Here is a 13,409-nt window from a genome sequence, read left to right as displayed (position 1 = left end):
AGGGATCTGAATTTTCCTCAATTCTTTGGCATGCCTGTACGCAATTTTCATAATCACCGTGTAAAGAATGACCATGAAGACACAAATTATCCAAAATCATACCTAATACAGTATTCAAGTACGGACACGGTAGCATGTCTAATGTGGCACATGTTTTTATCTGTGTTGTTAGTTGATTCCATGTTCTGATGTATCCCCGTAAATGGTAGCAGACTCACAGAAAAAGGAAACAACCAAGTAAAAACAATTAATTAGTTTTCTATGTTGTGTCATCTGTACTATTATTTGTCTGTTTGTCTTTTGATTTTTGGCCATGGCGTTGTCAGTTTGTTTTCGATCTATGAGTTTGACTGTCCCTCTGGTATCTTATGTCCCTCTTTTTAATATTACTGCGCGGGATCTTATAGCTATCCTGTGATAATGCAGAGCATATACAATCTTAACAAATCGTTCAACTGCATCCAATAATAAATGTTCGATGGATACAAGTGGCACCAAAATCATTACAACTTGATGGGCTAAGCATCCATATTCAATAACGTCAAAATCTGGCAACAAATGATGCATCATTTCCATAGGAGATTCTATAAATCCTAATAAGAAATCACTTTAATTACATTAGATAGTGTTCTAAAAGTTTCCTGTTTCGAAGTATGATCCATATTAGGGTTGCATTGACCGCACACGATGATGTTCCTAATATAATAAAAGCAATATACATATACGACAAACTCTTAGCATTTTTTTGTTTTGCTGCAGTTTCTAAATCATTTATTTTGCAAAATGGCAATATGTCGACATGGCCATTTTCACGATAGGTATAATGTAGAGATATCTGAAAGACTATAAATAAAGGCAACAGTAGTATACCGCTGTTCGAAACACATAAATCGATAGAGATAAAAACAAATCCGGGTTACAAACTAAAACTGAGGGAAACGCATCAAATATAAGAGGAGAACAACGACACAACAAAAACACAACATTAAAATGTAACACACACAGAAACGATTACCCCAAATTAAGTAATTTTGTCTCTCCAACGTTGTTGCTTTTTGCAATTCACCTTCGCTGAATAAGTCGGTCACACCAATAAAAAAGTCGAGAAAACCTACAAAAAGATATATCAAACTTTAAAACACTTATATAAAAATATAATGGACGAAATAATGGGCAATTATGACTCGGATGAAATGTCTACATATTCCACTCTTGCACTATTCGTTATTCATTTAAGGATAAATCTAGAAACACGTTTTTAGAACATGAAAAAAACATCATACAGTTTGTTTCACCTATCAATGTAGGTGACCACCAGACCTTTGAATCATGCAATTTGAAACTATTTCTATTAATATCCAGGGCATAATCTTTTGGATGCAAAATATTTTGGGGTAGAAAAATAACTTTCATCGATGAATCTATTTTTTTCATAATTACGAAGGAAATCACAAAATAGTCATGTACTATAAGGTTATTTTTACATCTAAATTTTTGATTGACAACGGCAGCACTTGTTATTTCGAAAAAAAAGGTTGTTTTCTACTGTCACTTCGAATTCTAAAGCATAATGCATATTCTAGCTTTTCATTGTGTATCTGTCGATGTCGCTTATATATTTCATTAAGTAAAACTTTATAAATGTGTCGTTTTGATTTTGATCTTCCGATTTTTCACATCTTAAATTTGTATTGTGATGTTAATTGTTTAAAAGTTCATGTGGTATTTTAGGTTTTATTATTTTTAGAAAGAATTTATCTTTTGAATTATACTCACTTCGATTCTTAGCATATCTTTTTATCATATCCCATTCGGATTGGTCGTCAATCTCAATCAACTTTCCACCAATAGTTTTGCAAAAACTCTTTCAAACAAAAATGAAATAAAAAAGGAGATAAATCATAAACATCGAATTGGATCACACAATAAAATGCATTTTATGAAGTTCTACTGTCAACAACATAATTGTTATGGTCGTTTTGTTATTTTAAGCTATTAAAGAATACAACATGTACATGGTGTATAACTACATTTAACATATTTTCTTTATTTCATTCTGAAAAAAAATACTCCTGAAATACTCTTGATTTATCGACAAAATCCTATTCGTGTTTATATAAAAAGAAGATTTGGTATGATTGCCAACGGGACAACTCACTACAAGAGACCAAATTACACAGAAATTAAAAACTACAGGTCACCGTACAGCCTTCAACAATGAGCAAAACCCATACCGCATAGTCAGCTATAAAAGGCCCCGAAATGACAAATGCAAAATAATTCAAACGAGAAAATTAACGGCCTAATTTATGTACGAAATAATGAACGAAAAACAAATATGTAACACAGCAACAAACGACAACCACAGAATTACAGGTTCCTGACTTGGGACAGTCACATGCAGAATATGGCGGGGTTATACTAGTTTGAAGACGCCAACCCCTAACCTGGGACAGTGGTGTAACAGTACAACATAAGAACAAACTATCAGTCGAACAAGGCTTAACTCATTAGATGGTTACAAATAGAAATACATTTAACAAAAACACAGAGCGGACGTGGACGGGTACTTATACATCCCCACAACAAAAAGACACTAAGTACAGATCTGAGAGTACTCGCAGTTACTGACAGCTAGTTGAAAGCCAAAAACAACTTATAAAAAAAAATCATGCATCTAAGACTAATTTATCAATCGGTACACATCCAACATCCAATGGATTTAATGTAAAGACTTCATAAACAATCAGAGAAAACATGACATTGTGCAATGCCAAGATACAGGCATCGACAGATTGTAGAGCCATGACTGTGCATATGTATATACCAATAATATTTAGTTTGATTTTAATTTACAAAATCAATATTAATACCAATAAAATCACTATTCGAAGATCTATTACAGAGTTGAAATGGTAACCTTTAAGAATAAGTTTATTTAAAGGATCGATAAGTTTACCCGGATCGTTTCTAAATTTTTGGACTCGGTAAACAACATCTCCTTAAAAATGAGGATGTGGTATCCCGTTTGAAAGAAGTTTTCTACAGGCACAACTAAACTTCAAAACCAAATCTTTATATCTATGGAAGAATTTAGTAAAGGTTTTAAGTAATTTGGGGTAAAGAAATCCCTGACTTGATAATTTACCAGTAATACATAGATTAGTTAATGAAATCCAAAACGTCACAACAGACATAGGCATAGCGAACGAGTTGTGATATATAAACGACGTAAGACGGTGCCAATGGAACATCACCGTCCAAAAAAGGAAATTTAACAATGGGAACGAAAAATCGTCCCTTTTGTTTTAAATTTTAGTGTAGAGTTTCCCGTGTAAAACTGAAATATCTAAATCTAGGAAAGGACAGTTATTACCGTTTATATCTGATTTATTTAAAGTAAGTTTCTTTGGGTAAATTTCGGCAGTATATTAAGAAAGTTCTTGATTATTTAACGAAAAAATATCACCTATTCAACGGTAAGTGTTGTCGAATTTATCAATTAAATGCAATTTAGACAAGTCTTTACTGAGTTTGGTCATAAACTGTGATTCGTTATAGTACAAGAACAAGTCTGCTACTAAAGGGACACAATTGGTGGCCATAGGAATACCTACAGCCTGTCGATAAACTTGTATTACCGAAACGTACATAAATTTTATCAAGGAGAAAATTAACAGCTTCAATCATCTCATCACACCTCCCGTAAGTACATCTAGCATAATTACCTTTCTCATAAGAGAAGAAGACTTTAAATGAGTTGCAGTAAAAAATATTTGCATTTAGATTTACCAAACGACCGTTTAATTAAATAGGAAAACTTTTGTTTCATAAGATTGTATAGAAGTGTAGTGTGAAGAGTTGAAAAGTCAAAACTGTCGACAGAATCATAAGGACCATCAAAAGCACGTAATTTACCTAAAATTCCCAAAGAACTTTTTACACTCCAAAATAGTGTTGTATGTTTGTAGTTTCATTTTTCCATCTTGCAATGATATAATAAAGAAATAGCCAAATATGCATCGGGTTACTGTTCCATATTTGAAAAAAAATTGTGTTTCAACACTAGCAGGATACAATGTATATACATAATTTATACAGTTTATAATCTTAACTTTTACTAAACTCTTGGAATTATAAAAGTTTCATAAAAAACAAATAGGAATTAATATTTAAAGTAATACACTTATTACTGTGATGTTTGGTGTATTAAAAAACACAAACACAAAAAACGAACAAATCAAATACCGACATTTCTTTGACTTTGTTATTATATTACTTATCATTTTTTGAAATACCTCAGCTCTCCCAGAAAAAATTGTGTCGGTATAGAAAATGGTGTTTGTGAAAAATAAATGAACACATACCAGTGCCGTGTAAAAGTTTGTAGCAAATCGACTAAAGTGGTAACATGAGTTATTTTCACGTATCCAACCAATATTACAGCTCCTTAAAGCACCTGGAAATTGAAAATAAACACATTTATCAATATACCAATTACATGATATCGACATGATATAACATTACACGTATCTGTGCAACAATGAAAATGACTTTACAGTTGTAGGTTGCACTTTGTAAATACAGTTGTTTCACAAACCACGCCTCTTTTGGGATATATATATAATATTCATAGATATTTTGTTTTGTTTACCCCCCGGATTCCCATATATGATCTCTATGTTTCATCTCGTAGAGATGTTACAAGTATACGTACCCATGTATAGCGGCGATATTGAATTCTGAGGAAGACCCAAAGTGAAGGGAGGTGTAGTACAGAATTTTAGTATATGTTTAAACTCTAAGAAGTTCGGGGCATATGTTGAAAATATGCCGCACAGCCCTATACATTTGTATTTTGACTTTTGAAAAAAATATATGCATATGAGTTTTCCATTGTAGGATATATTTTTTTACGAAAATTCATTGTAAAAGTCGTACAGTTTTAGCCGTAAAAGGAGTTCCTATTGAAAATTGCATTGTCTGTATTAACAAAAGTGCAACCTGTAACTTTCACTTTAACCAATCTCCGTTTTTACATGTTTTACTAATTTGTCAAATTTTATAAAAACTGTTTTTGCAGTTGTACCTTATTTTGCGCTCTGAAACACTGAAAATGTACATAAATATGATGTTTGTCTTCTACTTCAAATTATTGTACTACATAAGTACCATACAGTTTTATGATATAAGATGTAATTAATAAAAGTTACTTAAGACACACGTGTTGTTTAACTAAAATCGGTAGCGTACATGTATTACTACGGGAGTGTTAATAGTCTTCACCCACGAGAGACTTGCACGGTCGGAACATGTCATACATTTACATTTGTGTCATTGATTTTATAAAACAGGAATCTTACAAAATATTTCAAATCCATAACCAGTACCAACAAAGAGTACTTGACATGAAAAATGTAGTTTATGCACCTATATTTCAGTATTTTAAAAGTATATATCAATAAACATTTATCATTATATATAGTGATTATAAAGTACAAAGTTATTGAACAACTAATCGAAAAGTAAATAAGAAAATAAGAAAATATAAAACATGTGTCTAATTGGTGCAGCTGAAGGTATCTATTTATTGCCTTTTGGTTTCACTTAAACGATTGTTCATATGAATTATCTCATAACGAGTATGAATTTAAGGGCATACGATACAGTTACAGGGGAAGTAATGACGTTGCTAACGTTAATTGTTATTTTCGCGACGTCAAACTGTGACTTATCGGGAATACATGCAGTTTTCGACTGATTTTTATCATTCAAACTGATTCAAACTGATTTAACTTGAAAACGAGTTCATGGACCCTTCTGTTTTAAAATGACATTTGGTTTGATTACGTATGAAGATTATGTGTACAAATTTTCATGAAAAAGTCAATAGTACAATTATTTTAAATTTGATAAATATACAGCAAAAAATGACGTTTTTTTTCTACATTAATGAACATTTCATAAATATGAGTTATTTGTAAAAATAAAGTGTACAAATTTATAGAACATTTATATAAAACGGAAATTACAAATAATTTAACAAAAATCAGCTTGTGTTTATCTTTTAAAACAATAAAAGTTATGTATTTCTGTCGAAAGAAAAAATACGTCCACAAATCCGAATTTTCAGGAAATATCTGAAATTTCAACCTCAATTTACTCAAAAAGTAGCACATGATGGTATATGTTTTATTGCATATCTGATTTAAGCAGGTAAAAAATAGCCTATATGCAAATTTTCATCAAAATTTCATTACGGGATCAAAACTGTATCGTATGCCTTAAGCATTATGAATACAGAACTTGCATATGGTATATCATTTGGTTAAAGGGTATATTTACTGATTATTCACTAAGATATATAGGTTGTCCGTTCTGTATATCGGTCAATCGTTGTTTTTAGTGGTTAACCGGTATTGTATGTCGAAAATTCACTATTTTTATTGCGAAATCTTTCAATTTTGTTTTGTGTTATCAAAAAAGATACTAATACTCCACCACATAATACATTTTCGGCTAAATCTGTATGTAAAACGTATGTACTAGAGTTGTCCATGCAATTATTTTTCTTGGTTAACAATTAGATAAAAAACACCAGAATTGCTTTACAAACTTAAGGAGCCTGTAGTTCAGTGGTTGTCGTTTGTTGGTGTGGTTCATAAATGTTTCTCGTTTTCGTTTTTTATATAGATTAGACCTTTGGTTTTCCTGTTTAAATTGTTTTACACTAGTCATTTTGGGGCCCTTTATAGCTTGCTGTTCGGTGTGAGCCAAGGCTCCGTGTTGAAGGCCGTACTTTGACCTATAATTGTTTGCTTTTTACACATTGTGACTTGGATGGAGAGTTGTCTCATTGGCACTCATACCACATCTCTTTATTTATATTAAATATTTTATATAATATTGATTCGAAGGGAATGTTTTTCAGACTGATTGGTAATGTTTTATGTCTTATGATCTAATAATATAATAAATGTAAAATATTTGCATATCTTGTTTTAGTTCTGTAGAAATTAAAAAGTAATCAACAAACTGGTTAGTACGTGTCTGTTCTTGGTCTGTTCAAATCATACCGTTAAACTGTCATAAAACATCAGAACAAAAATGAGCATGATTTGTAAGCTAATAGTGAAGAATCGTATACATACGACAAAAAAAAAATGGTAATAAATAATAACACCCACACACACAAGATTTGCTACAAATAGTTTTGCCTTTGCATTTACAAACAAGGTCTTGTAAAAGAAGTACTGGTATTTCTCATTTTTCATCCATATTTAAAAGCTGATCTAAGTGGTGGTGTGGTAATTAAAGTACTCATCCAAACGTAACGAATGTGTTGTTTGATTGATGCCTCTGAATGAGGTAGTCTCACTAAGGAAGCTTCGTTAGATAGCGCCGACTTCACTCTTGAGTTTATTGAGGTCACCATGTACTGATTGAGCATTGCCTCCGGTGTCATATATATCAAAGATTAATTGCCTTACCACTGCAACATATGTGTCAATATAAGGACCAGCTAGATCAACAAACTTTGTTACATGAATGATTTTTGTTCTGACGCCTATAGACTTTCTTTTTGCTGTCTGTTTAGACATAACTGGTCCAATAACTTTGCAAACGTCGTGAACAGGTATAAACCATCTTGCGTCTTTAGTTGAAGACGTGCATCCAGATTGAAACCACAATTCATCATGTTTGATATCTCTGGAAAATACCTTATACACAGAAGTAAAACATGAGTGTCCGGTGATTATATTACAATGCAATGCGACTACTGGAAAATACTTTTTATCATCTGTTCATTAGCAAAAAGAGACGACATTATAATTCTTGTATCTGCCCCTTCCCGTGTATACTGAAAAACTGATTGCAGTCTTACAGTTCCGTCACAAAACTATCCCACAGTCTCTTGAATTTAAAAAGATCCCGTTAGGAATATTTTGTCATTGTCTTGCAAATCAAATTCATTTTAGTGCATAGTAACCTAAAATATATTCACCCTGTTTATTTTAGTTGCACATAGGAGATAAGAGGACTGCCGCAAATTACCGTCCAATATCTTTTATTGCCATTTGCTCAAATGTAATGGAGCACTTACTTCAAACCAAGACAATGTACCATATAGAAGAGCATTCCATGTCAACACCAGCCCCACATGGATTCCGTAGCAAACACTCTTGTGAAACACAGCGTATTGCCACAATACATGATCTCTCAAGTGGATTATCAAATGGCCAACAAATCAACGCAATACTACTTGTTTTTGAGAGGCGTTTGATAAGGGGCCACACCAGCGACTACCCCAAAAGCTTAAATAGTACGGTGTTTGTGAATATATTCTCAAATTGGTCAAGAGCTTCTTTAACAATCGTAAACATCATGTGCTAGTTGAGGGTACATCATCAGACGAAGCAAAGGTAATTTCAAGAGTACCACAAGGTACAGTTATGGGACACCTGCTCTTTCTCGTCGTTATAAACTACCTCCCTGAATCTGTCAAATCGATTGTAAAATTGTTTGCTGATGATTGCCTGATATATCGGCCTATTAGATATATCAGCGACTCCATCAAACTGCAAGATGATTTAACTCAACTAGAGAAATGGGAATAAGATTGGCAGATGGCGTTCCGTCCACAAAAATATACCGCCATACAAATCTGCAAGAAACGCGACCTGATCAAGTTTTACTACCATCGTCATGGTCATACCCTTGATAGCGTCCCAGGTGGGTAGTACCTTTGCGTCTACATCAGCAAGGATCTGTCGTGGCGAGAGCACATCAACCAGACGACAGCGAAAGCCACCCCATCAGTTGGATTCTTTCGCATGAATCTCAGGAAGTGTCCCAAGGAAGTTAAGAGCCAGGCTTACACAACATTAGTGAGGCTTGTCCTCAAGTATGACAGCTCTGGCTGGGATCCATACCAGCAACAGCAAATCCAGGAACTAGAAAATGTACAAATCAAGGCTGCTCGATTTGTTACAGGGAATTGCTACACAAGGGACCCTGGTTGTGTCACAAACATGACGCAACAACTAGGTTGCGAACCACTAGAACAGAGAATATCCAGAAACAGAGTAATTATGTTCTACAGAATCTAAATGTGTTGTAGAAGTTCCTGTCCACCACCTGCTCCAATTCCACAACACCAGGACCCGTGGCTCAATTGCACATAACATCAGACAGATACGAACGAAACTCGAATGTTTAAATATTCATGTGTGCCTGACACCATCATATTTTGGAATAACATACATCCAGATATCCGAACTTCCCCGTCTGTAGATCATTTTTGACACGATATTCAAGCCGTCATCGTGTCAACACTACTCCACAACACAGACTTTAACATAGAACACCTTACATTTTAACTGTACATACTTGGAAGTGTTTATCTTTTCATCATGCTGTAGTATCTACACTCAAAATTAGTCCACTACTAGACGGGAAGATAGATAGATGGAATTGTTTTTACAATCTCTTAATTAATCTGCTTTCAATGACCCGAAAAATCTTAGATCTACCACCATTTGAAATATACCTCTTTATTCTGTCTGTTGATTTTATATAATATTCCACATTATATCGAGCAAACAAGTCCAAGACACACTCGAAGTTTTCAAAAAAAGCTATCAGGATTTTAAAGTAGTCCTTGACCAAATATCCAAAACAGTGTAGTACTATTTTACATAAAGACTATATGCATTCGTATACCTTATTGCTTATGGGTCAGCTGAAGCCCTATTACGGGTGCGGGATTTACCCGCTGCGTTGAAAACCCATTGGTGGCCTTGGGCGGTTTTCTGCTCTTTGAACAGGTTGTTGTCTCTTTGAAACATTCCCCGTTTCCATTCTCTATTCCAATTTGTACAAAACCAATACATTCTCTGATCTGGGATGTACTGGTTTTTAATGCAAGAATGTCACACACTCAGCTAAAGCTATACATTTCCGTACAGTATCATACGACAATGCATTGTAATCATTTTCCATTATGAAAAGAATTGTCATCTACTAACCAAGCAAAAGTATTTATCAGAGATGTAGGAATGAATTGTAAAGCGGTAGAAATACAAACTTCTGACGGTGATGAAAAATAATAATTTGAAATTTCGAACGATCGTAAACTGCTTTTCACATTTGTTTCCGCATCATGAAGGGTCCGAATAACCTCGAAAACACTAATTGAACTACTGAAAATCATATTTGATATGCACTGTCCTCTTTGATTCTAAACAGCAATGTTACCACCGTAATGATTTTCTAGTTTGTGCTGTAGCTTAGCAGTTGTATACTTGTTAAACATTTCTCTTGGAAGAACAACACAAGATGTATCTAGCAAATTATACGACAATGAAAATGCTTTTTTGTCACAAACAGATCTTCGTGAAGACTTTATGTTAGTTTGTGGAAAGAAACATCATGCTACGACTCATTTGAAGCATGAGAAGCAAGTTCAATATTTTCATTCAGCAAGTCATTAACAATTCATGCTGAATAATGCAGCGCCTTGTCTTTGAAGTAATCTATAGAGAATACATTTACCATCCATTGGATAGTCGGACTGGTGTTATGTGGCATTTAAAACATAATCGTCACGCTTAGTCGACATGACATGCCATCATAATTGCTTTTCTCGTTTGAATGAATTTTGTCTGCAGAATAAACATTTGGACCAGTCTGATGGTAGCGTGGTTTAACTCAGATTGATTTATCCGCGGAACGTTTTGCACATGCTGTTGAGCATTGGTTTTTCCCTTATTCGAATGTATAAAAATATATTTGACTTGTACATGTATAGGCTTTATAACACGACCTATGATACTTTATTTAATCTAATGGAACCAGGACTGCCCATCATTTTAGGGATTAATTCGGATGTGTTCCAATGTGGTTTAAAATAAGTCTATTCGAAAAACTCTATAAGAATAAAAACACCCCAAAACTGCACTACTTCAAACATCTAGACACAAACATTGCATGATACAAATCTATATTCTTACTTACAAAGTTAAAGAAAATGCACAATCAAAAGTCAGGGAAAAATAAGTAAAGGGAGCGAAACTTGACTTATTGGAGTGAAAATTGAATAGTCAAATTGCTATATGATGAGTACTATGAAAACACTTGTAAAAGTTGATTTGTATGTTCCGTCAAACTTTGATATATTAAAGCTTCTTAAGCATTGGTTGTTCCACCATCTTTTGCTAAAATCGACTACGACTGATGTATGTACGACATTTAATATACTTTGGCAGACGGTAAGATTGAAAAATATGTCACATGCAATTGAAATTCTTTCAATTATCTCAGTAATTAATTTCATATGATATTTAAGTTTGATACTAAATGAAATCTGATACATTTCTTATTCATTCTATAGCAAATAGTAGCTGATATCTTTTTTTCGGAAATCAAATATAAGCGTTCCCGTGTTTTATAATGAAAAAATAAAATAAAATTTGAAAGTCACGTTTATCGCGATTTAGAAAAAAAAACCTGAACCGTGGGAAAACTCTACGACAGTGCTAAAATGATAGTATAATGTTAACTCTATCATCATGTGGATTGTCAGCCGAGAGATATGCCGGTCCATCAAACTCTTAAAATAAACGACTTTTTTTTTATTTGTCACTCCACTATTAGTGTCTTTAATCAAAATGAATTGAGCGCTGTGTTTCATTTTAATGTTTACAATTACTGAACACAGAATAATATATTATAAATGATATACTGGAGTGAAATAAAGGAAAGGGGTACCTTTAATGGAACGGAATACCTTCAGACTCCAGATAAATACGTGTTAAGTTTATTTCCCGCCGCAGTCGTAGTTTTTTCTTTAGACGTAATTTCTGAAAACATAAAAAATAAAACGAAAGTGAGGTATTTACTAATCTATAAATATTGCACTACACATACTTTCTAGCTAGATCAAACTGTTAACATCTAAAATAAGTCAAAATATACTTCTGGAACACATTACACATTTTGGTATTGTGCTTTTTTGTTGCATACAGATGAAACAAAGCCAGTAATTCACATTGTTTTGCAGTAGAGGGACACTAGTTTTGATATCCTTATATATCTTTGAAATGATAATGACCATTTATAAAATAATTGTTCATCTGACAAAATATATTGACGAAAATAGTACAGTATGAAAACCAGACGTGTACATTGCGGCATTACTCGTGTGCGGTGGCTGCCTAGAGTGGTTCCACCCACAATTAGTACTGGATGTGTAGAAACTGCCGTTGTAAATACAATATATAATCTGTATGCAACATTGTATCATTGAATTGTTTACGAAATAAAGTATATCACTATATTACTATTCCCAGTATACATTGAATTTGAATTAACGTAACAATACAACACAAAGTAACCGTAAACACGAATATTAAAGTTTCGATCGTAATCAATCGGTTCCTAACCCAACCAAGCAAACCGGCAATTAGTGTCCAACGTAACAATAACTTATTTGTTATTGTTAAGTATTGAACGTAATCGTAGTCAGTGCCCTTTTTTTATACCCATGAGTTGTCTCCCTTTGCAAGATTTATCAAATTGGAATCAAAATTGGTACACGCAGATGGACTATTGTGAATTATTGTATTGTCGAATTTGCTTGCTTACCTTTTTTAAAATCTTGTAATGCGTTATCGTAACGGGTATACGTTTCGTTAAGTAATTCTTTAATTTTCTTCATTTCAGATTGGTGTTCAATTTCTGCACTTACAATTTTTACAAATTCGTCTTTAATTTCTTCTTTAATCTCTTCTTTAATTTCTTCTTTAATCTCTTCTTTAATTTTGTCTTTAATTTTTTGTTCTACGGTGTATCCATATAATGCACTAAGCGAAACAACTACAGATAGTAGCAAAATTACTAGATAGGTCTCCATTACTAAGATATTTAAAACCTGTATACGCAACAACATTCATGGGTCACTAACTTTATCACTTTTAGCACGTTGAAGTTTAAATATCTTGCACATGTACACGATGGTATGGATGAAAAATATTGTGTGCGAAATGATATCATTTGCACTGTGAATGTTTTGGATTAAAATGGACAAAACAAGCATGTGTTTATTTCGAAGCTTTAAATTGATGTACATTCCGTCATTGTGTTATTTAGCTATTGTCATTTTATTATTTTTGTCTTTCATTTGTGCTTTGTCTATATGCCATTTTGTTTTTATTTGTTGACATATGTGTTTTATAGTGATTAAGATAATAACACAAGGTTGACTGCTGTATCCCTATTTTTGACATTTTTACCTAGTATGTCTGTTTGTTTTGTTCACACATTGTTGTCAATATAAAGAATTTAATGCGACAAGTGAGAGGTTTAGCTAGCTATAAAACCAGGTCTAATCCACCATTTTTTCTACAAAA

The 13,409-nt window shown here is 33.1% G+C and overlaps 1 long non-coding RNA gene across 1 annotated transcript; it reads right to left on the bottom strand.

Moving 5' to 3' along the window:
* Positions 1–646: 646 nt before the first annotated feature.
* On the bottom strand, positions 647–12,946 carry LOC127726043 (uncharacterized). Its single transcript, XR_007993291.1, has 5 exons — positions 12,646–12,946; positions 11,770–11,861; positions 4,368–4,459; positions 1,777–1,864; positions 647–1,111 (listed from the first exon to the last, which is right to left on the bottom strand). It is a non-coding gene; the product is annotated as an uncharacterized LOC127726043 (long non-coding RNA).
* Between the last annotated feature and the right edge of the window lie 463 nt (positions 12,947–13,409).

This window comes from Mytilus californianus, unplaced genomic scaffold (genome assembly GCF_021869535.1).
Source record: "Mytilus californianus isolate M0D057914Y unplaced genomic scaffold, xbMytCali1.0.p SCAF_16, whole genome shotgun sequence".
Lineage (NCBI taxonomy): Eukaryota > Metazoa > Mollusca > Bivalvia > Mytilida > Mytilidae > Mytilus > Mytilus californianus.
This window is presented reverse-complemented; position numbering and strand designations above follow the sequence as displayed.